Source organism: Benincasa hispida, chromosome 6 (genome assembly GCF_009727055.1).
Source record: "Benincasa hispida cultivar B227 chromosome 6, ASM972705v1, whole genome shotgun sequence".
Taxonomy (NCBI): Eukaryota; Viridiplantae; Streptophyta; class Magnoliopsida; order Cucurbitales; family Cucurbitaceae; genus Benincasa; species Benincasa hispida.
In genome coordinates, this window is record NC_052354.1 from 25,153,838 (window position 1) to 25,171,280 (window position 17,443).

Genomic DNA, 17,443 nt, shown 5'->3' on the forward strand with positions numbered 1-17,443 from the left:
CACTTCACTTCATTACCAAGCTTCAATCTTCGCCTCCAAGAAAACCCCTACTCCAATAATGCAAACCAAAGATTTACCCCAAAAAAAAAAAAAAAAAATATTTTAATGATAAAGATATTAAAAATATTTATAAATAATATTAAAATATCACATAAACTACTATCTATATTTATCTAGTAATTTATTGCAGCTTATCGTAGATAGAGTGAAATTTTGCTAATCCTTATAAATATTTTGATTTATTTTTGTATATTTAAAAGACGTCTGAAAATAATAAATAAATAAATACATAATATGTACGGAAAAGAAAAAGAGGTTAAAAAGCAGAGAAATAGCTCATTCCCACGTCATCTCAATGACATAACTCATATTCTTTCTTCTCCCAGAACCCATTGTTTCCCTTTCTCCATAAATACACAGTCAAACAAATCACTTTACTTCTGCTTCAAAACTGAAAACACATCTTCTTCCTCTTTCTCTTCCAGGGTCTTCAAATTTGTAAGTGCATTTTATACTCTTTAATGGTTACTTTCTATCTCTGTTTTTGCTTTCTGGAAATGGGTTCTTTCTCTTTGTTGTTGCATTTACATTTACTTTAGTGTGATCATCATGTTTCTATTTGTTTCCCTTGAAATTTCTGTTTGGTGGAATTTTCTTTTCTTTGGTGTTACTGTTATGATCACTACCTGTTCGTCTTTATGCTTGGAGACTTTAGTTTTCTCTGTTCTTTTTCTGTTTGCTTCCCTACAAAACTTTGTATGAGTTTTAGGAAGAAGGAAGATGAAAATATTGGAAACAAATTTGTGGGAGTGGTTTGGGAATGCCAAAACACCTCCCCACTTTGAATTTTCAAGTTGAGTAGGAATGGTAATAAGTGAATTTTGTGAGGAAGCACATTTGTAGAGTGCTTTCAGAAGGGATGATTGATTGGGATGCACTTTGAGAGTGAGTATAGAACCAAACATCAATATAACTGCTTATTATATAACATCACTATAATGCACTCTCAAATCCCAAAGTGAGCACCTTAGAATGAGTTCATCAAAACTGTGAGATGAGTTAACTTTGATTAAGAATCAAAATTAAATCAACTCCTTACTCTCCTCTTCCTTGTTGTAATTATTTCATATTCTACCAAAATCTCAGTTCCAAGTACAGAACAACTCTCATTGTTGTTGTTCTTGTCACTTCTAATTCAGACACCTTTACCATAGGGCTCCATACTAACATGAGGGTCAATCACTGCATCTTCTGGAATGAACTTCCACCAAAACCAGTGTGTGTTCCACACTCTGTTCATTTCCTCAACTGGGACATTCTTGGTCTCAGGCTAGAACCAGTAAGTGAAAATGGTCATAAGTGCCAAAAACCCTGCAAAGAAATAGAAGAGACCAAATTTCATGTGGCAAAGCATCGAGAGGACGTTAGCAATAGATACCATTGTTGCAAGGACGTTAGCATAGATACGATTGCCAAAAACCCTCCTCCATGGAACAGAGCCTTTCTGCCAAACTTGTTGACTGTAGCAATTGATACGATTGTTGCAAGGATGTTAGCAACACCGGTTATAATAGCAGACATAAGTGAAGCATTATCACCAAATCCTAGAGATTTAAAGAGAATCGGTGCGTAAAATGTAATCACATCGATTCCTGTAAGCTGTTGGAAGCATGGGATGACGTAGCAAATGACGAGTTGAGGCTTGCATCCCTTGCGTAGTTAAATGGACATCTCTAGTTGAGTTATATTTGCTTTTGCTAGTTTATTAACACTATTTTTTTTATAAGGTAGTTTATAAACACATTTAGTTCCTAATCAGGTTATTGATTTACATACTTAAGAAATTCCATTAAATCTTTATAATACCTTTTTTACAACTTGGACATAATTTTTACCAAATTAATAGTATAAGAACTAAATTGTTATAAATTGGTTATTTAACCTAGTTTAAATTGTTATTTCCATGAAATTTTGGGAAACAAAAATATTATTTAACCTAGTTTAAAAGTATTAAATAGAATTATAAATTACCATGAACCCCACCCTTGAATCTGACATGACTGCCAAAGAGACTCAAAATGAGAAGAGAAGGCATCAACTTCAATATTGAGTCTTCATTCATGACTCAATTTGATAACCATTTTGTTTTTTGTTTTATATTTTTGAAATTTGAGCTTATAAACACTACTTCCATTTTTTTTCTAAGACAAGAGAACATAACAAGAAAACAATAACCACAAACCATTACTCCTTATACTCTTCGTCAAGAATGAGGGAGTGAGTACTTTCTAGAAAAATCTCTTTTCAGGTCAAAGAACAATCTTGAAAGGATGTCAAAATGAAATGAGGGAAGTAGGCATATTTTTAGAAATGGAAAACTAAAAATGAAATGGTTATCAGATGGAGTCTTAGGAAGAAAAAAAGATGAATCGTAACTGGTAAGGAAAAGGAAAATTAAAATCAGACATAGCTCATTCCCACATCATCTATATGACATTCTTCATATTCCTTTTCCCAAAACCCAAAGGCCTCATGCCAGTCTCCTTTGTCTCTATATAACACAAGCAGACGAACCACGCTAAACTCTACACAACTTATAGTAGCAGGATTCATCGGAACACTCAAAGTATGGTGGGATTTCTACCTAAATATAGACAAAGTACACAAAATCTTGAAAAGTACACAAAATCTTGAACCATAAGGTTTCAAAGAAAGACACCAAAAAATCAAAGTAGAAAGATCTGAAGCCACCACAGAGGTAGTAGTTGAGGAAGAGGATCAAGATGTAGTAAAACACCTAGCTTACAGCATTGCTTTCAACTTTGTTGGAAGCCCAACCATGTACCGGGTGCACAAAGATGAGAGATTTCAAATGGTTTAAAGACATGTTCATAACCAAAGTCAAGTCAACAAAGATGGAAGGAATATTTTATAGACGACCTTCCAAGTTTTATGTCAGAAAGAGTGTACAACTATCTAAACAAAGAGTATGAGCATGAGATACCATGGGATGATCTCACTTATGGTCAACTCACTACCTTCATAGTAGAAAAAGGATTGGAAATCTGCAACGAGATCAAAGTGTAGAATAAAATCCAAAAGCTCTTAAGCTCTCACAAAAAAAGAGATGACCCTTTTCTGTGAGCAATATGGATGTGGAAGAATAGAATCACCCGCAATGTCGAGAAAGAAGGCATCGCATAGAAGGACAAGTTACCATAGACCAAAATTCAGGTCATACATGGATTAGTTTCAACAAAAGAAATATCATCTTTATCACTAAAACACCCAAAAGGGATTACCAAAAGGGAGTAACTTCAAAGAGGAAATTCAATAAAAGAAGAGCTTCTAATGAAAAAGGAAAAGGAATATGATGCTACAAATGCAGAGGTGCGGGACATTACACCAATTGATGTCTGGGAAAACAGAAAGTCAATGACCTTGAGATCGATGAAGAATTAAAATGTCAGATTCTCAATAGATTAAACTCGAAATCAGATTCTTCAAATTATTATGACTCTGAGGAACTGCCTAATGAAGGAATAAGAACCAGGGGAGGAGCTTATACTAATGTCTTAACTGCTGAATAAGGTTTTATTCAAAGTAGCTAATGAAGTCAAGGATGTGAACTTAAAAATATTAGTCCCTGAGACACTCAAAATTTCGTTGGAAAAGAAACCAGTTGATACATCAAGAGTAAGAGAAAGGATTCAAAAATCTAAAAAGGTTACAGATGAAGACTTACCGTCTGAAATTAAACAACCCAAGCACGAAATTGCCCAAATTCGCTTTGATCATAAGGTTGAAATCTCAACTATCAAAAATGAGATTGAAGGATTAAAATCTCAAAATATAATAGAAGACAGTGAAAGAGAAGAAGAAATCCCTGAACCTACAGAAGAGCGAATTTCCCAATCATATCACTAGTATTCATTACCAGAAATGACTCTCCATGATAACACTAAAAATTCAAGACTTCTCAATTACACCAAGGGCATTAATTGATTCAGGAGCATATCAAAATTGCAGACAACAAGGATTGATTCCTACAACGTACTTCGAGAAGACAACATAATCTCTTTGAAGTTCAAATGGACAAAGAATGATGATACAATACAAATTGACAGATCCTCATATTTATAATGAAGGGTATTTGTTTCATTAATTCTTTCTTATTAGTGAAAGGTCTGGAGAAAGCATTAATTTTAGGAACCCCATTCCTAACTCAACTATATTCAAAATATCCGAACTAGGGATAAGTTTCCGAATTGCTGGACAAGAAGTAATGTTCAAATTTATTACTCTAGTAGTACCTCATGAGGTAGGAAATCTAGAGGTGTCAAAAGGAACTAACTCATCAAGAGGAGACAATAATAGATTTAGTGTTCCTCAAAGAACAACTGAGCTTCAAAAGGAGAAGAAAATCGTCAAGAAGCTATTATGCAAAATAAGATCAAAGACCTCCAGTCCAAGATCAGATCAGAAATTTGTTCAAGTATCCCAAATGCCTTTTGGGAAAGGAAGAAGCATATCATTGACCTTCCATATATTAAAGGTTTTAGTGAATTAGAGATTCCGACCAAAGTGAGACAAATTTAGATGAACTTAGAGCTTTTGAATCATTATAAAATAGAGATACAAAACCTGCTACAGCAACGAATGATCATACCTTCAAAGAACACATGGTCATGTGTTGTGTTCTACATCAACAATCAAGCTGAAAAAGAACGAGTCGTTCCCAGGTTAGTAATTAATTACAAACATTTGAACAAATTTTTGGAATAGATTATATCAAATTTCCCAACAAAAAAGATTTACTCAAATGCATTTCAAATGCAAAAATCTGTTCAAAATTTGATATGAAATTAGGATTTTGGCAAATCCAAATTTCTGAAAAAGATAAATACAAAACAGCTTCCAATGTTATGTCATTTGGGCTAAAGAATGCCCCATCAGAATTTGAAAGATTCACGGATGACATTTAGAATGATTTGTAAGAATTTTCAATAGGCTATAGAATGCCCACTCCCTTCAAGTGGGAGATGGAAAAAAGGAACTCGATCATAACACTAAAATCTATGTGCTTGGCTAACTAGTCAAAGCACCCCCAAAAAAGATGTTCCAAATCAAGCGGAAGTAAGTACAATCGTACAATAAGTGATCGAATTAAAAAAAAAGGCCCAAGGACGACATCTTCCTCAAGAACCTATCCAAGGTATTAATTCTTCCATGAATGGCCTGCCAAATAAAGAACTTCACCTTCTTCAATATTTTCACTTTCCAAAGAACAAAAAAACTTGCAACTATAGGAAGAAGATCAAGTAAATACTGAAAAATAGAAAAACCCTCAACTTTTGTTGTGACCCTATTAGATAAAGGACGACGAAAATCGAATGGAACACAATAGGAGCTCCCAAAAAACATCATAACACACCATTTACATGTTTTTGTTTGTGTTTGTTCTGAGATTCTTCTGTTTTCTTTGCTCTTTTCTGTTGGCTTCCTCATAAAAATCTTACAAAAATCAGTATGAGAGAAATTTTTTCTTTTTTTCCCTTTCACTTGGTGCCACTGTTATGATCAATACTACACGTTTGAGTTTATTCATGAAGTCTCTAAATCTCCTCAGTTCGTTTCTTTTTGGTTCTCCCTAGAGTACTTTGTATGAACCTTAGGAAGATGGAACGCTACAATGATAATTCAAAAAAAAAAAAAAAAAAAACCTTGTGCGAGTGCTTTGGACATACCAAAACGCCTCCCATAATAAATTTGTGAGGAAGCACAGTTGTGGAGTGCTTTTAGTACAGGTCATTGATTGGGAAGCTTTTAGTGGAGATGATTGATTGGGAAGCACTTCGAGAGCGAGGATAGAACCAAACATCAAAATCATATTTCTTATTAAACTGCTTATTATAACATCATTACAAAGCACTCTCAAATACACCGATAAAAAGTTCAAATTGAGAGCCTTAAAATGAGTTCATCAAAACTGCGAGATGCACTTTCATTCAGAATCAAAATTAAGACAACTTTCTCTCCTTATTGTAATTATCTCCTATTCTACCAAAAATCTCAGTTCAAAGCACAAAACAAATCTCATTATTGTTGTTCTTGTAACTTCTAATTCAGACACCCTTGCCATAGGGCTCCATACTAACATGAGAGCCAATCACTGCATCTTCTGGAATGAACTTCCCCCAAAACCAATGTGCCTTCCACACTCTGTTCATTTCCTCAATTGGGACATTCTTGGTCTCAGGCAAGAACCAGTAAATGAAAATGGTCATAACTGCCACAAACCCGGCAAAGAAATAGAAGAGACCAAACTTCATGTGGCAAAGCATCGAAAGGAACAGTTGACCAATGATGAATGTCCATAACATGTTCACAGACACGTTTATTGCTTGTCCAGCTGATCGGATCTCTAGCGGGCAAATTTCACTTGGTACCAACCAACCCAACGGGCCCCAAGACCATGCAAATCCTGCCACATATATGCAGATTAAAGCCAATAGGATATCTGCTTCTAGTCCTCCTGACATTGTTCCTTCACCATTGACTCCGAAGCTTTTCCATATCATACTTCCCACTGCAATCTAGGAATATGCAAAGTTGTGTCGGTTGGATAGTCTTTATGATTTAAAGGAGTATGGAATAAAGATTTGTTGGGGCAGAGTAATAGGAATATCTATAAAATATTAAATATATAGGTCACTAGCATCGCTAGCATTTTGGATCAACTTAAACTCTTGGATTAGTGTTAGTTTAATGCAGAGTTTATTACCTGCGAGATAAACATTTGGGCGCCTCCTTCAAGGAACAGAGCCTTTCTACCAAATTTGTCAACTGTAGCAATAGATACGATTGTTGCAAGGACGTTAACGGCACCAGATATAACAGCAGACATGAGTGAAGCACTGTCACCAAAACCTAGAGTTTTGTAGAGAACAGGTGCTTAAAATGTAATCACATTGATTCCTGTAAGATGTTGGAAGAATGGGATGATGCAGCAAATGACGAGTTGAGGCCTGTATCTTGGTGGCAACATGTTCTTCCATGGGTGTTGCACTTTCTTTGAAGCCTCACATGCATCGACGAGATCTTGAAATTCCTCGTCCACGTTATCCAAACCTCGAATTTTTTTCAACATCTGTCTTGCCTTCTCCATGTCGCCTCGCTCGAGGATTGAGTTAGGAGTATCGGGTAGAAAGAATGCTCCCACAGTCATCATTATGGCTGGAACAGCTGCAAGAGCTAAAGAAACCCTCCATCCCCAACCATCTTTAATTTGAGCCGTTCCATAGTTAACAAGATTGGCAACCAAAATGCCAATGGTAATGGCCATTTGGAAACCAATATTTAGGGCTCCTCGAATCTTCGCCGGTGCCATTTCCGATAGATAGACTGGAACAGACTGCATTATAAGAAAAGTGTACTTCAGATATTGATCGGTGTGAAAGATTACAAGATATATGATTGTAGGATAACCATTACCTGATTGGCAAAGCCAATGCCAACACCAAGCAACAAACGACCGATGATCAACATTTCAACATTGACGGCAGCACCATTTAAGATCGCACCCACCAAAAATACTAAACCCCCAACGAGCATCGACATTTTCCTTCCAAAAGCCCTAGTTACCGTTGAAGCAAAGAAGGAAGCAACTAGTGCTGCCAAGTATAGTGAAGACGTGAATAAAGTCAGTAGTTGGCTATCAAACTTGCAGTACTGGTTCCCTCCTGATGCATTGACTTCTTGTTCATAAACTAATGGAAAAAACTTCTTGAGGAAGGGTGCCATTGAAGTCACTCCACCTGATGAGAAGAGACAAAGAAACAAAGAAAAGAACGATATCATACCATATCATATTGGAGATTTGGAGAGATCCATTGTTTTAACATGTGTCGTTGCATATATTTTAATCATCGTTTCTTTCTTTGTTCATTGAAAAGATTGAATTTCACATTAGAATGACAAAAAACACGAACATTTAACATTTCTTATATATTTTGAGATATAAAAGATGAGTAGAAAACAATTCCAACCTGAAATTCCAAGATCATATCCAAAGATGAGACCGCCCATTGCGGCAACCAGACAAGTGACAATAACAAAAGTAGTGACCCCTCCCTCATGGTGTGTACCACCACCTTGAGAAACAAATCCACCTCCTGCCATCTTTTTACTTTTCTCTCAATTTTTTTACTTTTAACCCAAGATATATATGTACTTTTTTGTTCTCTTCAACAAAAAAAGTATAAACAGAAACGAAAAATGCACATACAAAAGAAAAAAGAAAAAGAAAAGAAAATCCTTGTTTCTCTAGATTTATTTTTCATTATTTGTACGGTTTGGATCAAGATTTGAGGTTTATATAGCGCATTAAGTGGTTGTTAATCGCCGGGATCTGTTGAATTTGTGGATCTCATAACAACTTTTGCTGCAATTAAGGCTGTTAATTAGTTTGGAAAGTTGTTGACAGTGATTTTAATTTGCTGATAATTTTTACTCATTCAACTTCTTGGGTATTTTACGATTGTGCCATTGTTGAATTTATGATCTTTGATCACTAGGTCGGGTATCATTGTTTCTTATCCAAAAAAAAAAAAAAAAAAAAAATAATGCTCCTTCATTTTATCAAAACTCATCCTTGGCTTGTTTAGTTCATGTATACCCAAACTATCCTTTCACCTTTTGGTTGTGGTCAACTCCTAAGACCGGCACTTTTATATATTTTTTTAATATTTATTTCCCTCTTTTATATTTTATTTATTAATTTTGTTATTTACAAAAATAATTCTACAATATTTATATTTTATTTTAATTTTGAATTTTAAAATTCTCCAATATTTAGATTTACATAAATTTTGTTGACTAAGACATTCATTTAACTTAAAAAATAATTTACAACCACGACATTTACAGAATAATATAATTAAATTTGATTTGACTTGACATCATTTAAGACAAATGATTTGAGTTAGAGATGCCAATCAAATTTGAGCAACATATGAAGGATAGGATACAACTTTGCTATTATATTAGTTCATTGTGATTTACTTATATCAGATGATAAAAACTTTCGATAATATCTTTTTTAATGTTTAATGTATGACATATCTTTTTTTTTAAAAATATTATATTGTTACAAAAAAAATAAAAAACAAGAAACAAAAAATAGTTATCAAACAAGTTTCTGTTTCATTTTTTGAAGAAACAAGAAACATGAATTGTTATCAAATAGAATTTTGATGGTGTGCGAAAACTGGGAGAAACATGAATTGTTATCAAATAGAATTTTGATGGTGTGCGAAAACTGGGTGTGGATCATTTTGGCAAACTCAATGTAGATAGTTAAGAAAGTATATCTAGGTAAAACGGGAATAGTCATCAATAAATAATACAAAAATAGTAATCATTGACATTAGGAGTAGGTGCAGGGCCCGCCCAAATATCAGAGTGAACCAGACCAAACGGGGTATCACATAATGAAGTAGAAGTAGAAAAAGACAGAGCAGGTTGCTTCGCATGTTTGCAATGTAAACAATCAAAAGTACTTATTCCAGTTTCATTGGAAAAGTAACCAATTGATACATCTATAGTAAGAGAAAGTCTAGAACCCTACAATCTCTACATAATCCTCAAAAGGATTCAAAAGCCCAAAAAGGTTACCGTTGAAGACTTATAATATGAAATTAAACAACTCAAGCACGAAATCACCCAGATTCGCTTTGATCATAATGTTGAAATCTCAACTATCAAAAATGAGATTGAAGGATTAAAATCTCAAAATACAACAGAAGTAGATAGGTAAGAGAACAAGAAATACCTAAACCTGCAGAAGAGCAAGGATTTCTCAATCATATCACTAGGATTCATTACTAGAAATTATACTCTATGATAACACTAAAAGTTCAAGACTTCCCACATATGCTAAGGGCATTAATTGATTCAGGAGCAGATCAAAATTGCATACAGCAGGGATTGATTCCTACAATATACTTGGAAAAGATAATAGAATCTCTTTGAAGTGCAAATGAAAAAATAATGATGATACAATACAAATTGACAAATGTTCATATCTGCAATAAAGGGTATTTGTTTCGTTAATTCTCTCTTATTAGTCAAAGGTCTTGAGCAAGAATTGATTTTAGGAACCTCATTCCTAATTCAACTACCCAATAAAAATATCCGAACGAAGGATAAGTTGTCGAATCATTGGACGAGAAGTAATGTTCAAATTTATTACTCTAGTAATACCTCACAAGATAGGAAATCTAGAAGTGCCAAAAGGAATTAACCTCATCAAGAGGAGATAGTAATAGACTCAGTTCTTCTGAGCTTCAAAAGAATAGAAAATCTTCAAGAAGCTATTATCCAAAGTAATATCAAAGACCTCCAGACCAAGATCAAATCAAAAGTTTGTTCAGGTATCCCAAATGCCTTTTGGAAAAGGAAGAAGCATATCGTTGATCTTCTATATATTAATGGTTTCAGTGAATTAGAGTTATCAACAAAAGTGGGAACAATTCGGAACTTTTGAATCATTGTAAAATAGAGATACAAAACCTCCTAGATAAAAAAATGATCGGGCCTTCAAAGAGCCCATGGTCATGTGTTGCATTCTACGTCAACAATCAAGTTGAAAAAAGAACGAGGCTTTCTCAGGTTAGTAATCAATTACAAACGTTTGAACAAAGTTTTAGAATGGATTAGATATCCAATTCCCAATAAACAAGATTTACTCAAATGCATTTAAACTGCAAAAATCTTTTCAAAATTTGATAAGAAATCAAGATTTTGGCAAATCCAAATTTCTAAAAAAGATAAATCCAAAACAACTTTTAGTGTTTCGTTCAGACAATAGGAGTGGAATTTTATGGCATTTTGGCTAAAGAATACCCATCAGAATTTCAAAAAAATCATGAATGACATTTTCAATGATTTTTAGGAATTTTCAATAGGCTAAAGAATGCCCTCTCCCTTTAAGTGACGGATGGAAAAGGTACTCCTCAATCATCACACTAAGGGGGCATTTGGTAATTTTGGGAGAGTTCAGTTGGGTGAGCAAAAAAAAAGCCCAGCATTTGGCCCACTGATAAAATAAAATAATCCACCGTTTTACTTCCTCTCAACACCCTTTAAATCGGTGAGTTCTCTCTAACCCTCCTTTTAACTCCCTCATTACTCTCCTCTATCGTTTCTCTCTCTCACTTTTACCCATTTCTTCACATTACTTCCATTGATATCTCTCTCATCTTCTCTCTTCTTCACATTACTGTTATGAGTTTTGGATCTATCTTCTCCTCATGGTTTATTGTTCCTTGTATGTTCAATTTGCCAACGATTTTGGATCTGTAGAGCTTTTTTTTTTTTTTTTCTTTCAATGGATTTTTGAGTTTTGATTTTTTGAGAATATGCTAAATCTGTAGGGTTTTTTTCATTAGATATTTTGGGTTCCAATGGAGAAAAAATATGTCATACAGTTGAGTGCTAAAAAATTAAATTCAAAATTTTGTGTTTAATATATGAACACTTTGTAGAGAATTTGTTATGCTTTAAGAATGGAGAAGAAATGGAATTTTTTTTTTGTCTTAAAAAAGTTAGAAAATATGTGTATAGTTAAAAAAAAAAAAAAAAAAAAAAAAAAAAAAAAAAAAAAAAAAAAAAAAAAAAACAAACAAAAACAAAAAAACAAAAGAAAAAGACAAAAAGACAAAATCAATTTTATTTAGAAAAACTATACTAGATACCTCAACTCTGCAACAGACTTTTTGACTCAACTCAACACTCCAAACACAGATAAACTCTAACTCACTCCAGATGATATTACTAACTTAACTCTAACTCACTCCAGATGATATTACTAACTCAACTCTAACTCACTCCAGATGATAATTACTAACTCAACTTATGCTCCAAAAAAGATGTTCCAAATCGAACAGACATAAGTACGATTTCAAAATAAATGATCCAAGTCTTCCTCCATCCTCCGTCAAAGAATGTAAAAAAGGGGCTCAACCAAGGACGACATCTTCCTCGAGAACCTTTCCAAGGTATTAATTCTTCCATGAATGACCTACCAAATACAGAACTTCAACTTCTTTGATATTTTCACTTTCCAAAGCACGAAAAAACTTTGACTCCACCAACAAAGAAGATTGAGTAAATATTGAAAAATAAAAAACCCCTTAGAAGGGTAGACTCCACCAACAAAGATCCTCTCTCTTGCCTAACCACAACATCCCTCAATAAAGAAAGGAGAGTCATGCAACTTCTGTTTTTTCCTTATTGGATAAAGGACGACGAAACCGAACAAAACACAATAAGCTCCCTGGAAACATCAGAACACACCATCTACATGTTTTTGTTTGTGTTTGTTCTGAGATTCTTCTGTTTTCTTTGCACTTTTCTGTTGGCTTCCTTATAAAAATCATACAAAAATCAGTATGAGGGAAATTTTATCTTTCTTTTTCTTCACATCACTTCGTGTTACTGTTATGATCACTACATGTTGAGTATATTTGCGCAGTCTCTAAATCTCTGTTCGTTTCTGTTTGGTCTCCCTAGAGAACTTTCTATGAGCTTTAGGAAGAAGGAAGCTAAAATGATTTTTTTTTTAAACACACCTCCCACAATAAATTTCCATGTTGAGAAGGAATGTAAATTGTTTCTCGAGAAAAATTCAAAATCATTCTCAAGTGCTTTGTGAGGAACCACAATCGTGGAGTGCTTTCAGTGTAGGTGATTGATTGGGAAGCACTTTGAGAGAGTATAGAACCAAAAATCAAAATCATATTTTTTTACTAAGTTGCTTATTACGACATCATTACAAAGCACTCCCAAATACACTCAAATTGAGAGCCTTAAAATGAGTTAATCAAAACTGTGAGATGCAATTTCATTCAGAATCAAAATGAAGACAACTTTCTCTCCTTATTGTAATTATCTCCTATTCTACCAAAAATCTCAGTTCAAAGCACAAAACAAATCTCATTGTTGTTGTTCTTGTAACTTCTATTTCAGACACCCTTGCCATAGGGCTCCATACTAACATGAGAGCCAATCACTGCATCTTCTGGAATGAACTTCCCCCAAAACCAATGTGCCTTCCACACTCATGTTCATTTCCTCAATTGGGACATTCTTGGTCTCAGGCAAGAACCAGTAAATGAAAATGGTCATAACTGCCACAAACACCGGCAAAGAAATAGAAGAGACCAAACTTCATGTGGCAAAGCATCGAAAGGAACAGTTGACCAATGATGAATGTCCAAAACATGTTCACAGACACGTTTATTGCTTGTCCAGCTGATCGGATCTCTAGCGGGCAAATTTCACTTGGTACCAACCAACCCAACGGGCCCCAAGACCATCAAATCCTGCCACATATATGAGATTTAAGCCAATAGGATATCTGCTTCTAGTCCTCCTGACATTGTTCCTTCACCATTGACTCCGAAGCTTTTCCATATCATACTTCCCACTGCAATCTAGGAATATGCAAAGTTGTGTCGGTTGGATAGTCTTTATGATTTAAAGGAGTATGAATAAAGATTTGTTGGGGCAGAGTAATAGGAATATTCTATAAAATATTAAAATATATAGGTCACTAGCATCGCTAGCATTTTGGATCAACTTAAACTTCTTGGATTAGTGTTAGTTTTAATGCAGAGTTTATTACCTGCGAGATAAACATTTGGGCGCCTCCTTCAAGGAACAGAGCCTTTCTACCAAATTTGTCAACATGTAGCAATAGATACGATTGTTGCAGACGTTAACGGCACCAGATATAACAGCAGACATGAGTGAAGCACTGTCACCAAAAACTTAGAGTTTTGTAGAGAACAGGTGCGTTAAAATGTAATCACATTGATTCCTGTAAGTTGTTGGAAGAATGGGATGATTGCAGCAAATGACGAGTTGAGGCCTGTATCTTGGTCGCCATGATGTTCTTCCATGGGTGTTGCACTTTCTTTGAAAAGCCTCACAATGCATCGACGAGATCTTGAAATTCCTCGTCCACGTTAATTCCAAACCTCCGAATTTTTTTTCAACATCTGTCTTGCCTTCTCCATGTCGCCTCGCTCGAGGATTGAGTTAGGAGTATCGGGTAGAAAGAATGCTCCCACAGTCATCATTATGGCTGGAACAGCTGCAAGAGCTAAAGAAACCCCTCCATCCCCCAACCATCTTTAATTGAGCCTTCCATAGTTAACAAGATTGGCAACCAAAATGCCAATGGTAATGGCCATTTGGAAACCAATATTTAGGGCTCCTCGAATCTTCGCCGGTGCCATTTCCGATAGAATAGACTGCGAAACAGGACTGCATTATAAGAAAAGTGTACTTCAGATATTGATCGGTGTGAAAGATTACAAGATATATGATTGTAGGATAACCATTACCGATTGGCAAAGCCAATGCAACACCAAGCAACAAACGACCGATGATCAACATTTCAACATTGACGGCAGCACCATTTAAGAAGATCATCCACCAAAAATACTAAACCGCCAACGAGCATCGACATTTTCCTTCCAAACGCCCTAGTTACCGTTGAAGCAAAGAAGGAAGCAACTAGTGCTGCCAAGTATAGTGAAGACTGAATAACGTCATAGTTGGGCTATCAAATTGCAGTACTGGTTCCCTCCTGATGCATTGACTTCTTGTTCATAAAACTAATGGAAAAAACTTCTTGAGGAAGGGTGCCATTGAAGTCACTCCACCTGATGAGAAGAGACAAAGAAACAAAGAAAGAACGATATCATACCATATCATATTGGAGATTTGGAGAGATCCATTGTTTTACATGTGTCGTTGCATATATTTTAATCATCGTTTCTTTCTTTGTTCATTGAAAAGATTGAATTTCACATTAGAATGACAAAAAACACGAACATTTAACAATTTTTATATTATTTTGAGATATAAAAGAATGAGTAGAAAACAATTCCAACCTGAAATTCCAAGATCAATATCCAAAGATGAGACCGCCCATGCGGCAACCAGACAAGTGACAATAACAAAAGTAGTGACCCCTCCCTCATGGTGTGTACCACCACCTTGAGAAACAAATCCACCTCCTGCCATCTTTTTGTTTGTCTTTCAATTATTAAATTTTTAACACAAGATAATTTTCTTTTTTTTTTTTCAACAAAAAAATATAAACAGAAATTGAATATACAAAAGATCAAAAGAAAAGGAAAAAGAGAACCCCTTGTTTCTCAAGGTTTAGATTCCATTATTTGTACAGTTTAGATCATGAGTTAAGGTTTATATATGGGATTGAAATGGATGATAATGGGTGGGTTTGTAGAATTTGTGGCTCTCATAACAACTTTTGCAGAAATTAAGGCTGTTGATTTGCTGACTGTTGCTCTATTTGATTGATGATTTTACTCAAGCAAACTTTTTGGGTCTTTTAAAACTATGCCATGTAAATTTTAGCCTCTAAAATTGGCAACCTTGACCAGCATGAATCTCTCTTTATTGTGAAGTTTTCTTTATTGGCCATGATTTTAATGCTTGCATTTCTGATTGCAAAATTGGTATATTAAACTAAAGGCTAAATATTAAAGCTTGCCTTTAATGTTCAGACATGTTTTTGGTTGTCCTTAATCGCTTGCCTTTAATGTTCAGACATGTTTTTGGTTGTCCCTAATCTTTTCATGTTTATCTATGTTGTCTCTTATTTTTCTCTTCAAATCTTATTTTTACTATCGAATTTATTAACAAAATGATGATATGACATCACATTATATTTTATTAATTTTTATTAATGCAACAACTGTGGGGATGGGAGATTAGACCTTAGACCTCTACGGAGGAAGGTCATGTCTATTACTATTGAGCTAAGCTCTTTGGTAAATGGATTCACCTATAAGATTAAAAACTATCCATTTCATATGACATGACCCATGTATTAACTTACGTAACTTGACAAAAAACGAGTATAACTTAACTGACATATAGTATGTGTTAGTGACCATGAGGTGTATGGTTCAAATCCCTACCCCTATTATACTAAATAAAACTTACCTAACTTGAGATGTCATGCTATTATAAAAGAATATAATCCGTTATAATTGTCTTTATGTTTACAACTTATTATCTCATAAATATAGACACACTTTAAATTTACACACCATCATTCCTGTGATGATGGAGGTTTTGATGTTCATACTTCACATTTGTTGTGCTAAAAAACAAGTAGTAATAATAATAAAAGTGTAAATAATACCAATTTGAATATAGCTCAACGATATTTGACATATATTATTTTACTTGAGGTCAAAGGTTCAAATGTCTATATCGTTGTACCTAAAAATTTGTCTAAATTGCTATAGAAAACTTAGAATAGGCATGGAGATGATGGTTTGCATGTGCACTTGCTCGTTTAATTTTTGTTAAAAGAATTGTCAAACTTTTATTTTCAAATAATTCTGAAAAATGTTCTCAAAGAGTCTAATTTAATTTTGTTCCAATTTTTCATCTCTTTTTTAGATTGAAATTGTTGTAATAATTTTGGGGTTTCCGTTATGCTTATTCATTTATCTCACTCTATGCACTCATCATTTTTTAAAAACTTGCCATTAATTTAATTTGAGGATAATTATTTTAAATGACAAAATTGTTAGAAATATTTTCAAATATAGCAAAATGTCACCATCAGATTGTGTCTAATAGTGACATTTTGATATTTGTAAATAGGTTGTCTCATTTTCCTACATTTGAAACCAACCTCTAATTCAAATTATCAAAATTTGATATCATGATTATTAATTTCATCTTTGAGTTTTTTAATAAATGGTAGATAGATGCTAAATTATACCAAATATTTTGTACTTCATGTCAAAAATATCCTTAAACTTTCAAAGGTTTCAAAAATATCACCTTTAAACTTTTTTTAATTAAAAAAAATTCAAAAAACCTTTCTCATTAGTTTTAGATGAAAACCATTGGTATTTTATTTAAAAAATACTATTAAACTTTCGAAAGTTTAAAAAATACTCTAGAATTAGGGAAAAAAAAAAAAGTTAAAGAATACCCAATATATGGACGCAAATTGCTAGTATATGGACATAAATTGTTAATACTCATTTCAAAATATTTTTGAATTTTCAAAAGTTACAATAATACTCTTAACCTTATAATAAAGATAAAGTTTAAAAATGCTCCTATCATTTGTATTCTGATCAATTTGTTTTTTTTTTTTTTTTGCTTCTTGTATTCGAAAATAACCCGTTTTAAAACAAATTGTATGGGTTTTATTAGGTAACTATTTTTTTTTTGGTTTTTTATTTCTAAAAATTAAGCCTATAAGCACTTCTTCCACTTTTAAATTTCTTACTTTATTATATACTTTTTACTAATGTTTCCAAAAAATAAGCTAAAATTTGAAAATTAAAAGAAAAAAAGAATAGTTTTTTAGAAACTT

The 17,443-nt window shown here is 33.7% G+C and overlaps 1 protein-coding gene and 2 pseudogenes across 2 annotated transcripts in view; 1 reads left to right on the forward strand and 2 right to left on the reverse strand.

Moving 5' to 3' along the window:
* Window positions 1-346: 346 nt before the first annotated feature.
* The window catches only part of LOC120079074 (dynamin-related protein 4C-like), a 29,579-nt gene continuing 12,482 nt past the window's right edge, over window positions 347-17,443 (forward strand). The window contains exons 1-2 of one of the 2 annotated variants that reach the window (XM_039033268.1): window positions 362-498; window positions 10,955-11,152. The gene's annotated coding sequence lies outside the window, so the exon portion shown is untranslated. Of the gene's footprint in view, window positions 499-10,954; window positions 11,153-17,443 lie in introns of both variants that reach the window. The other variant, XM_039033266.1, reaches the window with a different exon arrangement.
* LOC120079076 lies at window positions 505-10,945 on the reverse strand (annotated as a pseudogene).
* Window positions 11,368-17,372, reverse strand: LOC120079077 (annotated as a pseudogene).